General features: G+C 40.7%; 1 protein-coding gene across 5 annotated transcripts in view; it reads left to right on the top strand.

Moving 5' to 3' along the window:
• The first annotated feature begins 684 nt into the window (after window positions 1–684).
• The window catches only part of MYO6 (myosin VI), a 107,154-nt gene continuing 85,320 nt past the window's right edge, over window positions 685–22,518 (top strand). For 2 of the 5 annotated variants that reach the window (XM_069804701.1, XM_069804702.1), the window contains exon 1: window positions 4,028–4,098. The gene's annotated coding sequence lies outside the window, so the exon portion shown is untranslated. Of the gene's footprint in view, window positions 707–4,025; window positions 4,099–22,518 lie in introns of those variants that run through there. The other 3 variants (XM_069804700.1, XM_069804699.1, XM_069804704.1) reach the window with 3 other exon arrangements.

Genomic DNA, 22,518 nt, shown 5'->3' on the forward strand with positions numbered 1-22,518 from the left:
TGGGGCATCCACAACCTCTCTGGGCAACCTCTTCCCATGTTTCACCAACCTCATTGTAAAAAATTTCTTCCTTGTATCTGGTCTAAACCTACCCTCTTTTAGTTTAAAACCATTACCCCTTGTCCTATCGCAACAGGCCCTGCTAAAAAGTTTGTCCTCATCTTTCTTAGAAACCCCCTTTAAGTACTGAAAGGCTGCATTAAGGTCTCTCCAGAGCCTTCTCTTCTCCAGGCCTGGTCTGAAGTCCTGTAAGTGTTGTTACACTTCATATTTTGCGCAAGTCCAGCTTGTGATTTGTATAGTCCAGAACTCCGTCCCTCTCATCTGCTGTACTCTCTTTGTTGCCAGTGGCACTCAGCAAGGTTTTGGTCATCTCAGGTTCGTTCTTAGTGCCCCGGATCCAAAGCAACCTGACTAAAACGTGATACTGTAGTAGCCATGTTTCAGAAGAAGCTGCCTGTGGGAGGGCAGCGTGTCCTTCTCCCGTCCTCTGGCACTACGCGTGAGGGAGGCCGTGCCTGGTGGGGTGAGGACAGGGGACACCTCCTTCTGAGTTCCCATCCGTGCTTCGCTCTTTCCTGATCTATTCAAGTGCAGCCCATCACACCCGCTCTATAGTGGCAGAGGGGGCGGCAATAACAATCTTTCACGTAATCCTCTGTGGCAAAGACTGGCTGTTTTGCTGCGTCTTCCTTTTCTCAGCTGGGTGAGTGCTGTGTGCAGGCATGCTGAACCTGCCCACCGTCATGCTCCGCTTGTTTAAGGGGAGGCACTGGAGAGTTTTGGGAGGGGGATGCTCTGTACCGCCAGGTTTAACGGTGTGCAGTAACCTCCTGTGCTGGGGGTCCTGCTTACCTACTGCAAAGTTTCCAGGACAGGGATCAAAGCATTCAGGAATGAAGAATCTGACAAATACTTTTAATAACTTCAATTTTAATGATTCTCTAGGGTTGCAATTTTGTGAGTAGTTGGGCTGAGGTAATTGCCTGCTGGCCCCCCGAAAGGAGGAAATCTTCCCACGGCTGTGCCCTCCCCCCCGCTCCCTTCCCAGCAGCGCTGATGGTCGCTGATGGGCTTTTCCACATCTCAGTGCAATCTGCTGGCTCTGCAGAAAGCAACAAAACCCATCGCCTTTCTCTTCTCCATATCCCTGCTGCAGAGGGACGTCATGCGTTTCAGAGCTTATGCAGCGGGGCAGCAGGAGCGTGCAGCGAGGAGCAGTAACGGGGGGAGGCAGGTGAAGGGTTGTACCCCTCTCAGGGTGGTAAGCTGTTACCCCTTCACCTCACCCTCTCTCAGGAAACTACAGCATTTTCTGCGGTCTCTTAAACCTGTGTAACCCTTTGTTGCCTCTACCAAAAGGTACACAAATGCCTCCAGTAGCCCTGTTGGCAGAGAGAAATGCGGCCATAAAGAGTGTACGTGGGGGATTTCAGAGTCATAGCAGTAGGACTGGAAAGGATTTTAAAAGATAAGGAACTTCAGAGGGCCCTAAAATAACATGGACTTTTATTGCTGTGTAAAGATATGAACACTTGGTTTTAGTGTATGTGATGGTTTTGGGGGCGGGGAGGAATTTTTTTTGTGTGGTTTTTTTTTTTCTTACCTGGTATCCTTTACAAAGGCAGGAAAACAAATGAGATGAATCTTTGTCTCGTTTTGTGGGCTCCTAGTAAGTTGCTTTTTTTGCAGTGTTTGCTGATTGCTTTAAAGCCTTTGCTGTGTTCATGCAGCAAGACTTTTTGGCAGGTGCTTGGGTACATGAATGGCATTCTGCAGCGTATTGTTCTTTCTGCTCTACTGCACGGGGCGTTACTTACGTGGATGCTACAGGGACGATGCTCTTTCTCCTTCTCTCCCGTTTGTTGGCTTGCCTTTCAGTCAGCATGCTGGTAGGCCCATTTTCTCCTCCTCTTTTAATTTTTTTTCCAAAAATAGACTTGCCAGCTGTGTATTCATTTGTGGGAATACGCAAATGCACATGTTGCATCATCACTTTATTGTCCTTGTTTGCTCTTTGCTGGGATAATTTCTCAGAGGCTTTAATGGTTTTTATGGATTTCAGTAACTGATCTTCTTGTGGCCATGGTTAAGAGCATTGCTTCAAATTTCAAAGATCTTGGGAAACAGAAGAGAAGTGGGCTTGTCTGTCATAGTTGTCTTGAAACGCAGCTGTTGGGAACGAAGCATTTAACTGCAAGTGTACAGAAGAAACAGAAGTTTCAGAGAAGGTGTGATGTTCTTTGGTTTTGATTGTCATCCCATTACAGTACTCTTGCATCTCAAGCATCTGAAATTAGTCATGGTCAGACACTCAATCTCAGATTATATGGACCTTGAGATAGTATTTGGTTAACTGCATGGATGTCATATATTAAAATAATTTTTTGTTTGGGTGTTTGGAGATGCATTGGGGGCTTTTGAAAAAGTAGTGTAACACCTTAGTATTTTTTTAGATCATTTATACAAGAACATATATTAAGCTTTGGTTAGGGGAAGGATACTTTTTCAAATACATTTTGTATCATATCCTGATGGTAATCTGAAACAAATTTTAGATCTTGTTTTATGTTCTGCTCTGAAGTTCGACATCCTTTCAAAGAAAAATAATATTTCTTGCTAACCTAGGGAGAGGAATTTTAGACATGAAGTTTCTTAGCCTGTTATCATGCTGTACAAGTCATGTCTTGCTCAAAAGGTCACCACCCACAGAACATGTTTTTTGCAGTGCAGTGGACTAAGAAGCTGCTTTTCTTGGGGCTGTAACGGTCTTTCCTATTGTAAATGAAAATACAGTCTTTTGATGATATGGCATCTGATGCTATGGGTATTTGTGTGTTACGTGCTAAATTATAATTGTATATATTTAACACCAAAGCAGCAATGATAAATATAAACAATATGTTGACCATGTACTCTTATGGAGTATTCTCTTTCAATTTAAATCCTTGCAGCGTTTCCCAATTTTTCGTACATATATGTATTTTTTTAAACTATTACATCAGATTTCATTTAACTTGGAACTGAAAGTACTTTTTTTTAATAAGTGTTGGAGTTAAGCTTCTTTATTTCTCTTGATATGGAGTTGCGTGCCTGTTCATGTAGTAGTCAGCCTAGCAGGGGTTTTAAGATATTAAGCTGGTTCATAGACTTTTTTTTTTAAATTGCCCTTTGCAGCTTCTGTTATGGTCCTGGATCAGTTACTGAGCTCTGTAGACGGAGAATTTTTTTTATCCTTTTCAAAAAAATGCAGTTCTATTATTTCCTGATTTTTTTTAAAGTTTTTTTAGTAAAAAATTTGGGAATTCATGTGAGTAATAAGTACTGACTGCTTGAGTGCATCAGATGGAAGTGGAAATTCGTATGGTTTCAAAGAAACTGGCTATTTGAGATGAGTTGTTTTCTGTGTTAATCCTGGTTTCTTTCTGAATCCCTGTGGGAGGGAAGAGGGCGGACAAAGGCCACTTTATGCTGCTGGCATGTTTGCTGAGTGACTCTGCTGCTTCAGCCCTCGGGAGAGGGTAGAAGCAGGGGAGAGGGAAGCGAGGAGGAGGAGGAAGAGGAAGAGTAGTTTGAGGTGAGCTCCTTCTTGAGGAACGTGTGAAGGCTGAAGGACGATGCCAAGGTGGGAAAGCTGGGGAGCTGAGAGGACCAAAGGGACCCCAGCAGATTCAAGAGGGGACTCTTGAAGATTGTAATGGAAGGAAAATGCTGGTTTGACTGCTTGAAGGCAAAACAGGTTGGCATCAGGGGTCAACCTTCCTGCCATGCCTGGGCTGGACTTTAAAGCCCTGTTTTCCTCCTCAACTGAAAGATGCTGCCTGATCCCCATACGTGCCCAGGCACTGCCCCTGGGTGTGCCTGCCCGTGGGTGTAAAAAGACCATGAGGCCTTCCAATTTGGGCTAAGTATTTCACCCCAAGACAGGTAAAGGTTTTGGAGTGACATCTGAAGTTGTGCTGAGGTGTGGTTAGTTGTAATTAATAAAAGCTAATTGATTCATGTTTTCCTAGGACTCGGCACATTCTCTCTAGCAGCCTCCCTTATTTCCATCAGTCATCCTGTTGGAAATGGCCAAGGAGTTTTGAGAGGATCCAGGTAAGACAGGAGCCTTCTCAAAGGATCTGTTACTTCCTCCACTGTACATTCTTTATGGAGAAATTGTAATGGGCAAGATACAGCTGTGCATGAGGCTCGCGTGGCTGTGTTTTAAGTTTGATCAGCTGCTCCATTTTAAATTCACAGCCTAACTTTGTGATGAGCATCTTGCAGGCAGGCAGATCCACAAAACTCGTTAACTGGTAGTCTCCAATTTGACAATGAGGTAAGCACATCTGTGTGATAAATACAGGAATTTTTTTCAAGTATTTAATTCTACTTTTTTCAGGCCTTTTCTTAAGGAAACGCTGCGTAACTATCACAAACCTGAAGATACAGGAGAACCAACTTGAATATGAAATACTAGCCACATTTGTAGGAGAAACAATTTTATGTTGTGAGGAATTAGCCTAGTGGTGTTAGCAAGCATTTAAACAAGGTTTGGTGGTTGGTGTGGGGGGCTGTTTATTTTTCAAGCTCATGTCTTAGCAGTCTTTGAGTTACTACTGTTGAAAAAGGAGGGTGGGGGTTTTTTTCCCTTTTTTTCTGCCACATCACCACTTCCCTTAAGCATCTCCTGCAAGTGTGTGGACTATGCTGAACTTTTAATGTAAGCTAAAAGCTTGTACTAGTACCTAGGGAAGTTAGAAAAACTAAACCGCCTTCTCTATTATTGTACCTCTGTCAAGGTCTTCACATACATTTCAATACTAATAAGAAGAAAATGTGGGAGAAGAATGAAGGGTTGTTTTTTTAAGATCTTCCTGTAGCTGTGGCAGGATTTCCCCTTTTTCAGGTACCAGGGCTCTCCTCTGAGGGCCCCTACCCAGCTGGGACAGGAATGGCTTGGTGTCAGCTCGGGTGCTTCAGGCTATAGTGAGTCATATGTGGGGCGCAGACCTTGGTTCGGTGATAGCTGATACCACCTCTTTGCACTGTTTGATGTAATGTCAGTCAAATTTTGACCCAGATGCATGTGATAATGTTCATTTGGAGTTCACCAGAGCATAAAACATAATGAATACTCCAGTGTATATTGTTAGCACGTCACCTGGATTGGCTTCCTGGGTTGCATTGTGTCTTGCCCATCGTTCATCTGCCTGGATCATTCTGGGATCCAGGCTGCAGCAGAGGTGTGGTCTGGATCCTTGGTGCTTCAAATGCAGGTATTTGTAGACTCCTTCCGAACCAGACTTCGTTTTTCAGGATCAGCTGCTGCCCTTAAACAAGCCCTGTGTAAGTTATGCCCAGGACACCTGCCTTTTTTTTTTCTTTTTTTTTTTTTTTTTCTTTTTTCTTTTATGTTGCTACTTCCAGGATATCCTGCCTTTTGCATTTCACAACTTGCTGGAAATAAGAAGGATTTGCATGGCGTCAGTCCTACAAATGAGCGTGCAGCTTCACATGCTCTTTGTGGACTGCATATACCAAGACAGATTGCAAATGGAATTTGTACAATAGAGCAAGTAAAACTGGCTACATCAGTGTGGTTTTCTGAGGATGAAAGAGATGCTGGTTTTTGTTTTACTTGGCAGGCAGGCTGGGTGTCTAGGGAGAAGAGGAGTGGAGAGACGCAGGGCAGAACATTGGGTAGAAGCAGAATTTAAGGATTGGAAAGAGTTTTAAACAAAATCTGTGTTTTTCTCTACTCTGCCTTCCCTTGTTGAGGATGACCAATGTCATGCCAGTAAGCGCTGGATTGGGGATGGCTGTAATTATTTGGAAGCTGTCAACCTACAATTAACCCTGCTTGTCAGCCTGAGGTTGGGAGAGTGACGTGGAGGACACATTTGCTGTGGGGAACACTCCTCTCACGGCAAGCTTTGCTCATGTGTACCCAGCACAGCCTGGGAAGCCCTGCAGTAGAACGTACTTGCTCCCCACGCAATTCGGCAGGAAGGAGCATTTTTTGTTGTTGCAGGCTGTTGTGGGTTGGTGCTCTGCTGGGGACTCCTTTGGCTACTCACAGTGGTCCTTGCGCTGGATGAGATTGCACTGATCTTGTTCTGGGTCGGCAGAAGCACCTTGTCACCTTGCCAAGAGCACCTTAGCAAAGAAAGCCCTATGGCTTTTGCCACCCAAAGTGCGTGTGGTTTCATTAGATTCCTGGACCAAAGCAGCAATCTTTTTCCCTGTTTTGGGAAAGATGGAAGCGGGCTGAATAGTGTTGCATTGAGATGAAGGTCTGCTTTACAAGCTAATTTTAAGTGCAGCTTAATGTGTAAGTGGTTTAGAGTAGAAGGGTTTGAGAAGGGGAGTAACTACCAGAGGTACAAAATTATTAATGCTGGTGTTGACTAGGGTGGTGTAGGCAGAAGCAGCCAGGTGATGTAGGGAAAGCGCAATCTGGAACAGGGGCTGTCAATGCGCTGAAGGGAGGAGGCTGAGAAGATGTGGTTCACCTTCCAGGCGAGCTGGGCTCAGAGGCACAGCACGGTGCAGGACCAGCACAGCTCCCCTGGCAGGATGGAAAGCTCCTGGCCTCCTGGTGTTCCCCAAAACCAAAAGCAGTCCAGAGCATTTCAAGGAGTTTTTCTTACCTGGAATAGCATCAGCGGTGATTTTTCTGGGATTGGCCCTTTCTGCTGCCATGTTTTCTCTTCAATATCTTCAGTGATCCTGCCATTTCTTGTGGTTTTTGACTTGCTGATAGCTGGCAGTTTTAACAATAAATGCGAGTTTCTGTCTAGAGAGCAAAGAGAAACTTTAGAGTTTCCCTCTCGAGAGCAAAAGAAAAGGCATTTTGAGGCTCGGAGAAGAAATAAACTATGGGATGGCTAGAGAAAGGGGAGAAGCTGGGTATCAAAGAAGATGAAAATCATTCACTACCGCCAAGGCCTCTTTTATTGCACTGCTACAGTAGAAGGGCAGGCCAGGTGAAAAGTTAGTCCTCTGTCCTATACCTCCCTTCCCTTATGTTTTTCAGCGTAAAACTAGTTCAAGAGACCCACAGCAGTAAAGGCTTACAGGAAGGCTGCTGTAGTTATTAGAGCACTTCCTGGGTGGCTCGGGATTTCTCTCCGAAGCCACACCTGGTGTATTAGGGTTTCCTACGCTGTTATTACAGGTCACACTCGGTACACATTTCCAGAATGATGTCAAAAGCTTCCATATCAGAGCAGGATCATCATAGAGCACAGGCTGCTGGATATGTGAAGAAATTAGTTGAATTACAGCATCCAGTAAAACTTGCATGAGTTTTATAGAGTAGAAGCTGAAAAACAAAATACTTTTTTGATAACCTTTGAAATATTCTCTGTTGTGTGTTTAAACTTGAACGTCAGCAGACTTTGCTAACTCGTCACTCCTAAAAAAAAAAAAAAGAAAGAATGTTTATTATCTCTTAACAGACTGGATGCAGTGGTATTGTTCTTTTAGCAAAATTAGATTTGTATCCTTCACAGGTCGTAACACTGGGAGGTTAGCCAGCATGGCTCACCCTTGTCTGTGAAGGGAGTATAGGAAACGGCTATTGCTGGTTGTGCAGGCATTTGAGAAGGCATTTGAGTAATTTGTTTTCCTTGTTGTTCCCAAGTTACTGGAGTCATTCAGGAACCATGTATTTTTTTTTTAAGTTTGTCAGAGTAAACCATTATAGCTAGCAAGTTCTTTTTACTAGTCACCCAAATAAAGCAGAAGCTCTGGACATTGTAAATTTCCTTTTAACAGAGCATTGATACTGAAATGCAATGTCAGGTTGTTGGTTAATATTATTAATTTTCTTTCTGTGTAGTAAGAAAGAAATACTGCCTGCTTTTGGTTTTTGGGGGATAGTGTGGCAAAAATGTACTCCAGGTTTATAGTCCAGTCTTCTGAACTGTAGTCGAGTGCTTCTGTTAAATATCCTCTATTTATTAATAGAAATAATAAGATAATTCTTCAGACCTTGTGTCCTTCAGTTAATAAAGGGAAACATGTACATCCCTGTAATTGAAGACAGGTATGCTATTGTGGAGGGTGGAGCATGAGTCTTTGTAAAGAGAGGTGGACTCTCCATTAACACAGTGTGACAAGGGTACTGATTCATCTGTTGATGCATTTTGCAAAATGGGTTGGTGGTTTTTTTGTGGGCTTTTTTGGCTTTTTTTAGTTCAGTGGGTTGTGAGTTGTGTCAGTTGGGCTGCTTTGTACTATCATCTTAACTCTTTTTGAATGCAATTATTCTTGTGTTCTTGCCTCAAGACTTCCTATAGGTCTCTGGAAGGTGACTGAACCCCATGTGTTTAGTGCGATGTCTGTCTCAGCACCAAACAAAGGAATTGGGCTTTTCTGGGTTCCTGAGGAAGTGCCTGACTTGAATTAACCCTCTGAGTTCTTCCTTGTAGTCAGATGTGTCTCTATTCTACAGATAATTGTTTCTTTTACACTGTGTTTTGAATTTTTTCGAAGGTGACGTTAGAAGATCTCTAAACATATGATATTGTAAGACAACTATACTTACAAGCTTTTAGTTTTCTAGTTCCCATGAATAATTCAAAACCAAAAACTCTTCCCTAAGGAAGATTTTTACTCCAGAGAGAAAATACAGGAAATCTATGTGGATTTTAGTATTAACCCCCCCTGCCCCTCCAAGAGGGTGCTCAGGTCCTTCAACAGTGTGAAGAAAATCCATCATGAAAGCAGATTTGAAATACATATATTCACAAGGAAGAATTTGAATAGGTCATATCTGACTTTCACGTAGAATTTCCTGATCGCTGTAATTTAAGCTTCTATGGAGCTCAAATTTTGGATGAATTTACAAAGAAGATACATGGACTATGTGCATCTGCAATAAAGCATATATTTGCTGGAACATAGGAAGTACTGAAGACCTCCAGACTAGAGTCCCAAATAGAGTGCTTGAGTGAACTTAAGTTGGAGCGTTGGAGACCAGAAGTCCAGAAAGCTGAAGAGGATGCTTTATAAAGCCCTGAACAAGGCAGTCATCGGGTTGTCTCCTCATGGGTGCATTGATGATAAGTTTCATGTGATCCCACAGTCTTTCTTTCAATCGCAGCACAGTCTCATTTGCGTCTTTGATCAGTCTGTTTGGTTTAGAATTGTATTTTTCATCCTTTAAAAGCTAGTAACATGTTAGTTTTCCATGGAAAAAAAAAAAATCAGGGACTGTTTTGTGGCTTACTGTTTGGCAGTCAGCAGTGAGGGTCTTGCTTGTAATCACAAATGCATTAATTAAATGTTTTTATCATCAGGACTTTGCGTGTGACTTTTTTAGCTGTCTGGTAGACCTTTTGATTGACACTGATGTTTCTGATACTTGCAATATCTGCAAATGCTGAAATCAGCCAGGAATTGACTCTGAAGTGTTTCTGGCAGAAGGCAGTAGCACTTACCTTTGGCTGTGTCTGTGTATGTACTGAAAATAAATAAAAAAGGCAGCTGCTTTGCAGACTGGGCGTGATGTCTTGCAAATCAGACTGAGAAATATTGAACTAGGAAGAAAAAAAATCTAGTCCTAATTTAAAATCTGTGTTATTGGTTAAAAGTAATTCTACAAAAGATTTTCAAAATGATTGATGGTCTTTGTGTTTAAAGTAGTGCCTGTTTCTAGTCTGTGTGGTCTTTGCTTCCAGTGCCCATGTATTACAGCTTTTTCTGCTAGATTGAAGAATTGTGTAGTTTGTTTTCCATATGAATATTGTATATATTTAACCTGTGATTGCATGATCCTTACCATTTTTTGTTTGGCAAAGGAAAGGGTTTGCTTAAAGCTTCATGGAATTCCTGTGTGGCTGGTACTGAGCACATAGAGGGAAGTTGTAAAGATGTGCAAGAAGAAAATGTTTTGCCTTGGCCTTGGAAGAACAAGGGGATGTGTCTTCAAGGTTAGAAATCAGTAATAATATATTTTTTAGTGGGAAGGATTTTGAAACTATTCCTTTAGATTGGGCTAGAATTGGAGGAAGGCTTTAAAGGTGCTGCTCTTGATCAGAAAAGGTATTTGAATTAAAAGAAAAAAATACAAGAAGATTTAAGTATCTTTGAAGCACGCTTAAGAACTATTTCACGTTATCCTCTTCTCTAATTGATTAACTGGATAATAGGTTTAAATGTGCCAAATAACAAACCCCATGGATTTTATAGTAACTGATCTGAATTGATCTAATTAAGTTTGGTTTTTCCTGTTGTGTCACCTGGGTGAATCCTAATGATGTATAGCAGGTTCCATTCAATTGGGTTGTGCCTGTTTCTTGGGAATGGTGTTGAGAAAATTAGAAATTTTTTCAGGAACATTAATTTATTAAATAAAAGTACTAAGTGGAAATGGCTGTTCGGTGTGTTTCTGCTCCAACTATATCTGGTCCTTCTCACTCATTTAGGCAACTCCATTTGATTGCCTTTCTTGATGGTCTTAATGTTGAGCATCTTGACTGCACTTGGTATGTGTAGACGTGTAGCTGATACATGGTTTGAACCTGTGATGTCAGTTTTGCTCCTTACCTTGTAAAAAGTATTTTTGATTTCTGGACCCCCTGAAGTTTCTGCTGGGCAGCTGGATTCTGTCAGAAATTTCACATCTGTGGCTCTTTGGAATATTATTTTTTCTTAATCACTTTTTGGGGGCTGCCAAATCAGCAGTTAATAACTGTTCTAGAAGAGTGTGACTTAAATCCTAAAGATCGTATTGGCCAAATCTCTGTGATCCACACGAAATGCCCTATTTTTACAGTTGGGAAACGTGATGTCAACCTTCCTTGACATCAGATAGCTCAAAGAAATGTTGGTAATCAATTCCAGAAGCTCTGCTGTTGGATTTTCTGTTATGTTTTCCCTTTTCCCTTTGTGTTGCACAAAAAGAACACAAAATACAGTTGTTTGGTAAATACTGTATGTACTTGCTTCTTTCTGAAGTGTTTAAAAATGCATCGTTATTCTCTGAAAAGTAATGATTTTCTAGATTGGCTTTGAACATGCGAACTCCAGCTATGTCCAAATAATTCAGGCCATGCTTGTATGCATTTTGAGATTTTTTGCAAAATGTTACAGGTAACAATCAGCTGGAGGAGATGAGAAAACCTGTTAACTTTTCAGAAATCTTAAACAAAATCTTCAAAGCTATGGAAAAACCATTAGGTTTAGAAAGGTCTGAATTTTTAACCTGAATCATTAAGAAAATACTCTTAATTAATGTTTCAGATATTCTTTGTATTTCTGCATCAAATATTTTGCTTTGAGTGAAGGGAAGCTTTTATGGCTGAGAAAGGATCGTACGTTAAAAATGAATAAATTAAGTCTGCTTGAGCCTTGAATTACAAGTGGACTCATTTTTGTGCCTTAGAAAAGGCAGGTGTTTGGTCTGTGTCTGTTCTCTTAGACTGCATCCTTTGCACGTATATTCAGAGATGTGGAGAGCCAAGGTAACACCTTGCTGTTGCCTCAGGGAGGAGTTTCTGCTCACATCTCTGCCTTCTCGTGGATATACTTTCTACGTCTATCTTAATGCTGTCAGTGGAGCTCACCCATCTTCTTTTTGAACTGGGAGAAATTATTTAAGTGGATCAAATCATGGACTTTGGCAGAGATATTTTTCTGCTGTTGCAAGTGCAGTGAGCTGGTTCGCAAGCGCCGGGGCTGGTACTGCCGGAGTTGGGGAGGAGGGGACCGAGAACTGGGAAACCTGACTTGGGACAGGGAGCTGCTGAATTACCTCACCTGCTTTTTTGGTGTTTTTTCTGTGTGTGTGTTTTTTGTTGGGGTTTTTTGTTTGTTTGTTTGTTTTTTGTTTTGGAAGCTCTTACCTAAGTCACAAAATGTCCTGGGTACCTCTTGATAGTTCCGTAGTTGATTGTGAGTAGAGCATCACATAGTGAGTAAGGGGGCTAAGTTGTCCTTGTAGAGGGGAAAGAGGGTTTTACTTGGGGTTTTTTTGGTGGACATATCTGTGGTTTGTGGGGAAGAGTAACATTGCACTGATCTTGTATTTGAGAACTTTAAACTTCTGTGTGTGAGCCTTGTACACTCTTGTCGAGGGTATTTTTAATAGTGTCTTCCGGTGTGTTTTTAAAATAATTTGGATTTACATTTTATAAATTGCTCATAAATGAAAGAAAAGTTGACTTTTTATAATGCAATGTTGGAACAGGAGCAGAAATTTCTGTACTTGATTAGATCTGCACAACTGCAAATGTTAGCTGTGCTTTTGGCTTTAAAGCCCTAATTCAAATCTCTCCTGTCCAACAAGCAGCAGGAAGATTAATCTCCTCTGGAGAGAGGAATCCATACCCCAGTTTTAGACAAACCACAATGATTAAAGGTATTTGCAGGTTGAATAATCACAAGCCTTTGTTCGGGACTGCTGAACAGGGTTATGTTAAAACATGCAGGAACAGGATTTATTTGCATTCCTGTTGTTGCTGCTTCCATATTTCTGGTCCACAGCATCATCTGATGGGGAGCCAGTGGTAAGTTCCCAGCTGAGCATATAAGCGATATTTTACTTTGAAACCTGTTGTTTGATTAGACAACAGTATCTTCGGGTGTCCTCCCACAGCTGGGGCGAGGGCTGCTCGTGAGAGCGCAGTGCCCTTGTGTGGGTTGGTGGTGGCTCACGGGCTGGGGGCTGCTGGATCATCTTGGCACAATTTAGAGGGAACTGAAGATAACTTTAATCATGCTTTGTTTTTAGAGAGCAAGATTACTACAATTATATAAAGTCTGAAAGGGAAAACTTGGTTTGGCTGGTGTTTGAACTCTGTTTTTTAAAAGAAGCGTACATTTTAAGTATTGAACTTTGGAGGTCTAAGGCAAAATGTTTGTGTTGTAGTAGGAATAGTCTGTCCTTGGGGAGGGAAGAAGGAAGAATGACTCAGTCTACATTATTTAGGAAGAAAAAAAAGTTAGGAGAAGCTGTCTTATCGTTGTTTTAAGGTCTTTCTTGCTGTTTAAGTAATGCTGTATGACTGGTAGCTATATTTTACATGATCATTAATGCACAGTATTAAAAAATAAAGCTTAGATTAAAATGGTGATAAAGTTGAAGATAAAATGCAGGTTAGAAAAGGGGAAAAATGCCTTAAACTGGCTTGTGACTGTGTTAGAGCAACAGTCTACAATTTCTGTGTTTTCCTGTGCCAGAAACCATCAGCAGCTGGATGAAGAATGAGTAGAGGTGTGTCTCCATTAGCGTTTTAGTTCATCTCAGGACCTTGCTCTTGTGGTGAACCTCCTGGTTGCCTGCACTTACTGCACTGCAGGTCCTGGATCCTGTTTGGATGAAACCAGAATTCTCCTTAGAAACACACCTGATACTCTCCGGCTGTGAATTCCTATTCAGTCCAGAGGCTCAGAGTAGAGCCATTTGGTACTGACTACATTTAGTAAAACCTCAAAATGCCTGTAGTCTGGGCACTGGCCCCTCAGCGCTGCTGCTTCACTGCACAAATTTGTTTCTGTCGTACTGTGCTGTAAAGCAACAAAAGGGAGGAAAGGTGTCACTTGGTGAAACTAATTAGGTGAAACTAATATCAGTGTTTTCATTTTTATTTTGTTCCTGAGATGAAAATTAATGTAGTATGATCATAGCCTCACCATAATGTTAAATTCTGGAATAATTGTTAAAGAAAGGAAAACAAAATGGAAACTAAATATTCGTGTAATTGAAAGAGGAGAAGGCAAAAGTGGTTGTGATGAGTTTCCTAACCTCTGGAGGTGTGCTCTTTGTATAAAGTATTTCACATAGTCTGAAATGAAGGCTCAAGTGCCCTAGATAAAGGCTCTCATCTTCAAGCTGTCAAGTCCAATTGGGAAGTAGCAGTGGCAGCATGACAGTGCTCATTCTCCCAGAAGTTTTGTTCTGGCTGTAATTCCTCAGGAAGTTTTGAATTTAAAAACACCTGAGCCACCTTTTGCGGCTGGATTTACAACCTGACTAAAAGCTTTCCTTGACGCCACTGCTGGCCTCCTTGCCAAAATAAATAGGCTGTTCTTAGCATGTGACCATGGTGGTTTGTCCTCTGCATGAGCTTCTGTACAAAATTTGTAATTACTTTTAAGTGTTAGTCCTGGTAGCCGTGATTCTGCATGTGTTATTTTCAGTTTACTTTCATATCAGATTTATTGAGACCGCGTGTGCCTGTGGTTGCTGTGCTTTAGTACAATTCCCAGCCTCAGGGATGGCCCTCTTGCATGTGAAGAGAATGTGTTCACTGTATCGCCTGCACCATAGGACTTGTTATTGAAAGCCTTATAGCTACCCTAGATTTCTTCTGAAAGATGAATTTGGCCAAGCCTGGTCTCTTGTATAGGTTTTGTAACACTTGGACAGAAAATTAATAACCATTTTTGTGGTAATGCTGGTTGGTAATTTTTAGTCACTGTTGACTTTAACAGAATCTGTTGAGCAGGGATGCACTTTCTGGCAGCATTCCTGTTAAATTAATAAATAACATTTTGTACGTGGCAAGGGTGGTGAGTAGTGATCAGATGATGTATTTGCGGTTTTTAAATGAGTCAATAAAACACAGTTGAACTTTGAGCTCAGTCTTCTGCCTTAGATCTTCTAACCATTTTCTGAACAAGAAGTGAGCATGATATTCTTGAGCTGGATTTCTTGTAACAACTCATGGTCTGTAAAAGTATGGAGCTGTATCACTTACTTGCTGCAGCTCCCTAAGACACTGACCCAGCAGTAACAAAAACAGACATTTGTCTTAGACTGTGGCAAAATCTGAGCAACGATTAGCTGTGATCCAGAGTCCATATTCTACTTGGCCTCCTAACTATGTTTAGGGAAGCCCAGGACTTTCTCAAACCTTGCAGAGAGTTAGTGTCCTACCAAAAATGAAAGTTGAGCTGTGGTCAGGATGTGGCTAATGTGGAAGTTGTTATGGTCTGCAGTTTTCCCTGCTGCTGAAATCCCGTCGGTGCTAATGGTAGATTTCCTCTGATTTATTGCTGTTCAGATGCCTAGCCTTTCCAGCACTTTGCCTTCTGTGAAAATACCAGCTCTTCTGGAAGGGTAGAAGAATTAAACATTATTTTAGAATCATAGAATGGTTTGGGTTGGAAGGGACCTTAAGGATCATCTTGTTCCAACCCTGCTGCCATGGGCAGGGACACCTTCCACTAGACCAGGTTGCTCAAAGCCCCATCCAACCTGGCCTTGAACGCTTCCAGGGATGGGGCAGCCACAGCTTCTCTGGGCAACCTGTTCCAGTGTCTCACCACCCTCATCGTAAAAAACTTTTTCCTTATGTCTAATCTAAATCTACCCTTCTTCATTTTAAAACCATTGCCGCTTGTCCTTGTCACTAAAGGCCCTGGTTAAAGTCTCTTTACATCTTTCTTACAAGCCCCCTTTAGGTACTGGAAGGCTGCAGTAAGGTTTCCCCGGATCCTTCTCTTCTCCAGGCTGAACAACCCCAACTGTCTCAGCCTGTCTTCATAGGAGAGGTGCTCCAGCCCCCTGATCATTTTTGTGGATTTTCAGTGGATTTTATGCTTAAAGCATATGTTCCAGATCTTTTGAGATTGAGATAGTGTAGATGATTTCTTTGCAATTACTGTCTCTTGCTGAAATTACTATTTGTACGTTCTTGCCTCGTAATAAGCGGCCCATTATACTTGTCTCCCCAAGAAAACCTGTGGATTTACTGACAAAACATGTTCAGTGTTACTTTCTCTGGGTAGCTCTAGATACTTCTTTTTTTGTCCTTTGCTGTTGATAACTGTCTTAAATGGCTCTCGTGCTTTTTTGTGTTAAGAGAAAGCTTTCAGTCTCATCCCTCAGAATTACTTTATCAGTGACATTGGTGCACTTGGCAACAGATTTTTTTTTTTTTTTTTTTTAAATTAAGACAAGATTGAGTAGATTTGGACAAGAACCTTGTTTTTTAGCTACCTGTTTTTGAAGGAGGAGTTTCTCCTGAGTTCATTACGATCTGTAGAGGATTGTCTGTGTTTCAGCCCATTGCCTATAAATTACACCCATAGTTTTTGTAGGAAGTACAAGCTGATATGAAGAGATGAAAAAGGAGGCGGCCCCTGATAACATAAGCGTTTTTAGGAGCTAATTGCTGTCTCTGAAGGAATTACAGTTTCTATGCGGAGAGGGATGACAGTAAACAGTTCCTGGGTTGTACTCGTTAATCTGCAGATGCTGATTGTCATTAGTTTCTAGTATTTTCTTCTTTAATAAAGTGGCCAAATCAAAGTTGGTACTATTTGGAAAACTCTGATTTACTTCCTATTTGTTATTCTGGTAGTAAGACAGAAAGTACAGTTGTCTTTTTTCCAGTTCAACCTCTCTGCAGTGGCCTGAGGTCAAGCATCTGAGGTTTCCTGCAGACCCTCCAGCAGCCTTTGATGCTGCTATCTGCAGTGCTCAGTTTATTTGATTTGACTTAGATCCTGGCTGAGTATATATTCTTATTTTTCTAAAGTATCTGTTCCATTTTCATTCTGATATGTACCAGGAAGTCATGTTTGGCAATGTATTCTTATTGCTGGACTTTAAAAACAAATTATCATGCAAATATGTGTCTCTGTTCTGTTATTTATACGCATACGTATTTATCAATCTGATAAAACTGAGCACAGGTTGCTTTCTTGCTTATTTCTGTATTTACTTAGTTTTGCATTATTACACTGCAAATTACTGCATTTTTACTCAAAAGTTGGGTGGGGTTTTTGGGGGGTCTCCCTGCCCCCCCCCCCCTTAAATTGGTGGTTAGGGATAGGCCTCTGATTTTCTTGTGAGGGGATGAACTTTCTTGGGTTTATCTGTGTTCAGATGAGTTAGAATAAGTTACTGGGATTCAGTCTGCCTTGTCCTCTTTCTGAATCAGCTTGGCAAAATCTGATGTAAAATGCAATATATGCTTGCTTTAACTGGTATGAGCCCTTGCTGATTACACCAAGGTGTGCTTTTAGCTGACATTTATGGTGGTCTACAGAGGATTAAAATTCTGGGGTCCTGATATCATAATATGCAGCTTCTGTAATTCAGATTGTGGAAGCTGGTGACCAGATATTTACATACCAAACCAATATTTATGACAACTGAGCATTTCCTTTAAGTATTTGGGAATCAAAGGAAGGACTTCCTTACCTTACTATTTTTTCATTTGCGTAATCTGATTTTTCTACTTTTTGTGCTGGAGCTGAGGTCTCTTGTGTTTGGCAGACTTGAGGCCTGTTGGTAGTGTTTGTTTTATCTTGTATACAGAGCTCAAAGAGAAACCGATGGCTGCACAGTCTTAGAATAAACACATCAGTTCTTGTATTAGGTCACCTGAAGATGAGCAATAGCTTGGCAGCAGGGTGCGTTGGGTGTGGAAATGGGACACTTTAATTTGACAGTAGGAGGGTATAAGATGTAGAAGATGAATGGGTGGGGAAGGCTGGAAAATGACATAACTGGAGGAGAATTTAAACCTCATTAGCTTAGAAAGAGTCATCATCAGTCTTCAAGAAGTATTTGTTCTTTCTGATGTTTACACTTGGAAAATGTGGCCCATGAGGAGTGCTGCCTGAAGGGGTTTAAAGTTACCTGCCCTTGTTGAGGCCGTTTGTTGAATATGATTTAAGCCAGCGTGCTTGAGCACTGCAGTCGGTGGTCACACAGTGTGGTCTCTCAGCTGTAGGGGTAGTTAACTCCAGAGTTCACCTCCTGAGCTTGAACTACTCCAGCTAGATCTGCAAGACAGCGTGTCTGTCTGCTCCTGTGTGTTCTTTATGCTTTATCATGAGACAGCTTAAGATGCCTTTGATTTTGCTTTGATGTCTTTATCTGTTCTGCTTTGTACTTCCTTTCTTCCCTTCTCACTGCCCGCTGGTTTCACTAGGGCTGACTTGCACAGTCTGAAAGTGCTTGGTTGGTTTGAATAACCTTTTTAAGACTCTGTCTCTTAGCCATATCTGTTTTTCTGGTCCTCTTCTGAAGTAGTGTCCAGACCATAACTGAGGAGTTCGTTCTTTAATTTTAACTTCAGATTTTTTTTTTTTTTTTTTTGGTCTTGCTGAAATTTGATGTTGTATCTTGGGTTTTGCTACTTTTTCTCTTTCTGCTTGTTGCTATTACTGGCTTAGGTGTTGCTGTTGGTTGAAAATGCTTGTGCAGATCCTCTTGGCATACTTATTCCCTGGTTTGTCAGGAAGCTCTACTTGGGTTATTTCAATTAACAAGAATGGGGACAGAAACCTCTCTATTTTGTTAGAAGGAACTAAAACAGGAACAATGTTCTTGAGAGAACGGTAGCTTAAACAGCTGGCAGAAGAACAGGAATCGCAGAGGAAATCATCAGACCTTGTTGATCCTGCTACGAATCAAGTTTAACTTCCCAATGTCATGGTCAAAAGACCACAACCTCTGTGGTTAGAGTTTTACAAGCTTACAAGTTGTACAAAACTAATCTCGGCCTTGTATAATGGCAGTTGGAATTGGACAAATACTGGCTACTAAAGTTTGACAGAATTTTAAAACTAGCTAGAATTTTGTTAAGAAATTAACTAGAACTACATTGCTGCGAGTAAGAGCTGTTTCAGCCTAGCTTTCATGATACTGAGGGGGTTTTGTTTGTTTGTTTTGTTCTCATTTTGAACTGTTGCTGCAGCAGGATATTACTGCATAAGCCACATCTTGACAGATCCAGTCAGTACTCGTCGTGGGGAGTGCAGGTGGGCACAGTGCATGTGGGGGACAGATACATCAGGTGCCACAAAGATCTTCGGTGCTCACGGGGTCTCGTGAGGGATGCATTTCCAAAAAACCACTAAGCCCAGTTAGGCGGAGTCCACTGGAAAGCTTACTGTGCAAGCGCTTGCTCCTGCAGCCCCGGTTGTTGGTAGATGGGAATACTTTCCACCGAGGTTTTTGCAGCTAACAGTTCTGGTTATGTTTACTAAAAGTGAGATGTTGCTTTTTGGTAGATTTGAAATTTTTGAAGCTGGAACTACTGTTAACATTTTATAGGGTCCCCAAACAAAATTTCATATAGGATGATGGCTTTTTCTTTTAAAGGTCTAAGCAAATGCTTCCATACTACAGCTTGCTGAGAGCTAAATCTATTGGCATTGATCACAGATGAAAGCTGCTTGTTCCTGTCAATTTATTCTTTTAGGTTTATAGAAATTAGCTTTTCTTTTTTTGCCTTCATACATGCCTTGGTCCTTCTTCATGAAGTACACCATGTCAAGTACAAACACGGTCATGGTTACCTCAGGATTTAATACGAGCCAATATCAATCTCCTATTTAATATGAAGTGTGTGTCGCTGTCTTCCTTTGCTAAGTCTCATTTGACCTTCCATCTTCTCCACTCATTGTCATCTTCTCACACGTTACAGTTCGTGAGAGTGTTTGCTGCTTCTCCTCTGCCGGTGTGCAACGAGCCATCCTTTTCTGTCTCCAGCCCCTCTTGTGGACTCATTTTTTCTGCCATCCTCACAGAGCTGGTGTGTTTGTTGTAATTGCCCAAAGCTGCCTTCCTTTGAGTTTCTTGGACCTTCACTGTAACCTCCAGTGGCAGATTTCCTTGACCACGCAGTATTTATTTTTGTTTCTTAGGCAGTACTGAAGCTCTTGGCACTTCGTAAACAACAGCTGAAAGCCACTTGGCCTTTTAGAAATCTGTTCAGTTAAAGTACAAATTGTGTTAGATAAGCTTCCTATGATAGGTGCTTTTTTATGATGTCGTCCTTTTTTAATGGGCTACATTTTTGTTATGTGAAAGGTGCATATAATACAAAAATGATGATTAATTAAACATGATGCATTTGAAAAAGCATGGAAGAAATGTATTTCAAAACTGGAAAGAGTTCTTGCGTACAGCGCAATGCATGTAACACCTCATTTTCAGAATGTTGTTAAATAGGAAACATTCAGTTCCTGTGAAACAAATTTCTTACCATTAATTAACAAATTGATTCTTTTTAGGAGTGTATTTGGATGCAACAGCCGTTTAAATATTTGCAGACAAAGTAGTTGTGTGTTTTTCAAAGTACTTATTCTTGCTCAGACCATCTCCTGCCCTGCATCAGTATATTTCTCAAGGTGGCCAGGAGGGGAAGAGACAGGAGCAAGGAGCAAAGCCAGGACTGTAGCTGGGGTGAATTGACTTGAGCGATAATTAAGACAGAGGAAGGTAAGATGGTTTAGGGTAAGCCATACAGGTCTTTTGCCAAGCCTGTCTCTACCACACCCCTTCCTCTGTGCCTTAAAATTTGTTTTTCAAGGATATGTTTCTGGAATTATTTGCATCTTTTCCTTCCAATTTCAGAACTTCGTAAATGTGTCCCATAGTGAGGGAAGTGGAAAGACAGCACAGATGTTCCAGGTGGAGCTGTTTGAGAAATGATAAGGAGTGTTGCAAGCTTGCTTTACTGAGGTCCAGAACAGTTTTTTTGTAATTGGGAATTGCCACGTTTAATATGGAGAAAATAAAACTGGATTTCTCTTCTGCTTTAAGCATGAGGGCTTTTTTTTAAAATGTTTTGAATAGTGAACACAACAGCAGAGTAGGTATTTGCTATGTGAATGCTAAATACAAAGTGAATACAAATACAAAAGAGTGATTCTTACGGAAGTACTACAGAAATCATTTCTAGCTGCTCAGTATTGAAAACATGTTGATACCTGCAAATATAGAAGAAAATGAGCATGCCATGAGAATAATTTCATAAGCTGTTGTGCTCAAATTGTCTCTGGCAGTCAGAGCGTGTAGCTTTAAAAGAAGTTTTTATCTAGTAATTTCCAGATACGTGAACTGTTACTCTTTGTTTTACTTGCATATATCTACAAAATGTATTGGCAGTTGACAAGTCAGCATTAACATTTTCAAGGCAAATTGTTTTTGAAGATACCTTTGTGCTATGCTGTATTCTAACCCGTGTTCTTCTTTTCTGGGTTGGCAGAAGTCTCCACTTGACACAGTTACCTTGCTGATGTTACCTTAAGTAGGTATTAAAAAACTGCAGTTTGGTATGGCTAAACTAGAGTGTGTTAGTGCAGAGAAGTTTTATAGTAAATTGAAAAAGTAAATAAGAAATAAAAATTGAATGGGTTTGATATTCAGTTAAACAATGCAGATATGACTGTATTGCATTTAGCTCAAAAAAAAAAAAAATCTCTGTACTATATCTGCAGTTCCTTTGAAATATTGTCACTTGTGGTAGAGTGCTGAATGCTGCCTAAGCTTTGATTTGTTGAAGTTTCAGTTAAACAGTGAACTAGAATTGAAAAAATAACTTGATTGACAGTAAGCTGCCACTATGTATCAATGTTTTCCTCTATCTGGTCTGTCCTGTATGTTCACAGGACCTTTCCCAAAGCATTCTCATGTGCCCAGTGTAATCTGCAGAATTTTGAGCAGCTCTTAAACACACAAGTAGTAGGGTTTTTTTAATATAAAACAACCTATGTAATTCTATTCTTAGTGTGATAATTTGCTACTATACCTATTCTGACTAGCTTATTTTCCTTGGATTTAACCAACCTAATGAGATACTGTCAGTTGTTTAATGAAGTTTTTTAATTTGTTTTAATTAGTTAATTCAGCAAGCAGTACACTGCCTTGGTATAGTAAACTGTTCATAGGATAGTAAATAAGATCAGATCATGTAAATGCCTACCTCTGGGCTCTGGTAACAAGTTGAAAATCGCATTACTGTATTTTGCCTTCCTAGACTTCTTTCACCAGATGGTAGTGTTTGATTTCCTTTCGAATACTCTACAAAAATAAAAATATAGTTGTAATACATTATTTTAAAGTCAGTAATATTTAAGTAAACATAAGGGGGATGATAATGTGCCAACTTTCAGCTGAGGAATTCTTTGTTGTTTCATATACTCAGTGTGTTATGTAGATATTTTTTTTTGAGAAACAGTATCATTAAACATTCTCCAAAAGAGGGAATAATAGTGCAGAAAAGGTTAAAGAAGAGCTGGTGGGTGTTTTTCTTGCTACTGTAATCTGGGGAGTACAATATAGTTTTGTCTTGCAAGTTGTTTGAACTGCTGGCTACTAGCGTTTAGCCAGTGCTGAATGTGCTGAATACTATTACTGATAATTAAGGCAAGGTCTATTACTGCTTGCCAATTATGAAAATATAAAATCTGACATTTGAAGGAATAGCTATTAAGTTTACCAACTTCAGACAAATGCTTGTTTTATTACTGTCCCTTTCCTGCTCAATGGAGAGACAAACTCTAATACAGAGTTCCTGGACTCTTTTTCTATTGACTGTAGAAAGAAAAGGGCAGCTAGCTTCCCGGTTATAAATGTTACCTTTGTGAATTCTCTCCTTCGTGTTGGAAGAAGTCTTAATTGTGGAGACCAAAATGACCTAGCAACTATAATCAACTACTTTAATCTTTAATATATACTGAGTACATACGTACAAATGTGGAAGATGGCTTATTTTGGCCTCATCATTCCGGTGACCCCTTGTGTTTGGTGGTGTTGCTCTCAAATTTGTTGCC

Source organism: Haliaeetus albicilla, chromosome 17 (assembly GCF_947461875.1).
Source record: "Haliaeetus albicilla chromosome 17, bHalAlb1.1, whole genome shotgun sequence".
Taxonomy (NCBI): Eukaryota; Metazoa; Chordata; class Aves; order Accipitriformes; family Accipitridae; genus Haliaeetus; species Haliaeetus albicilla.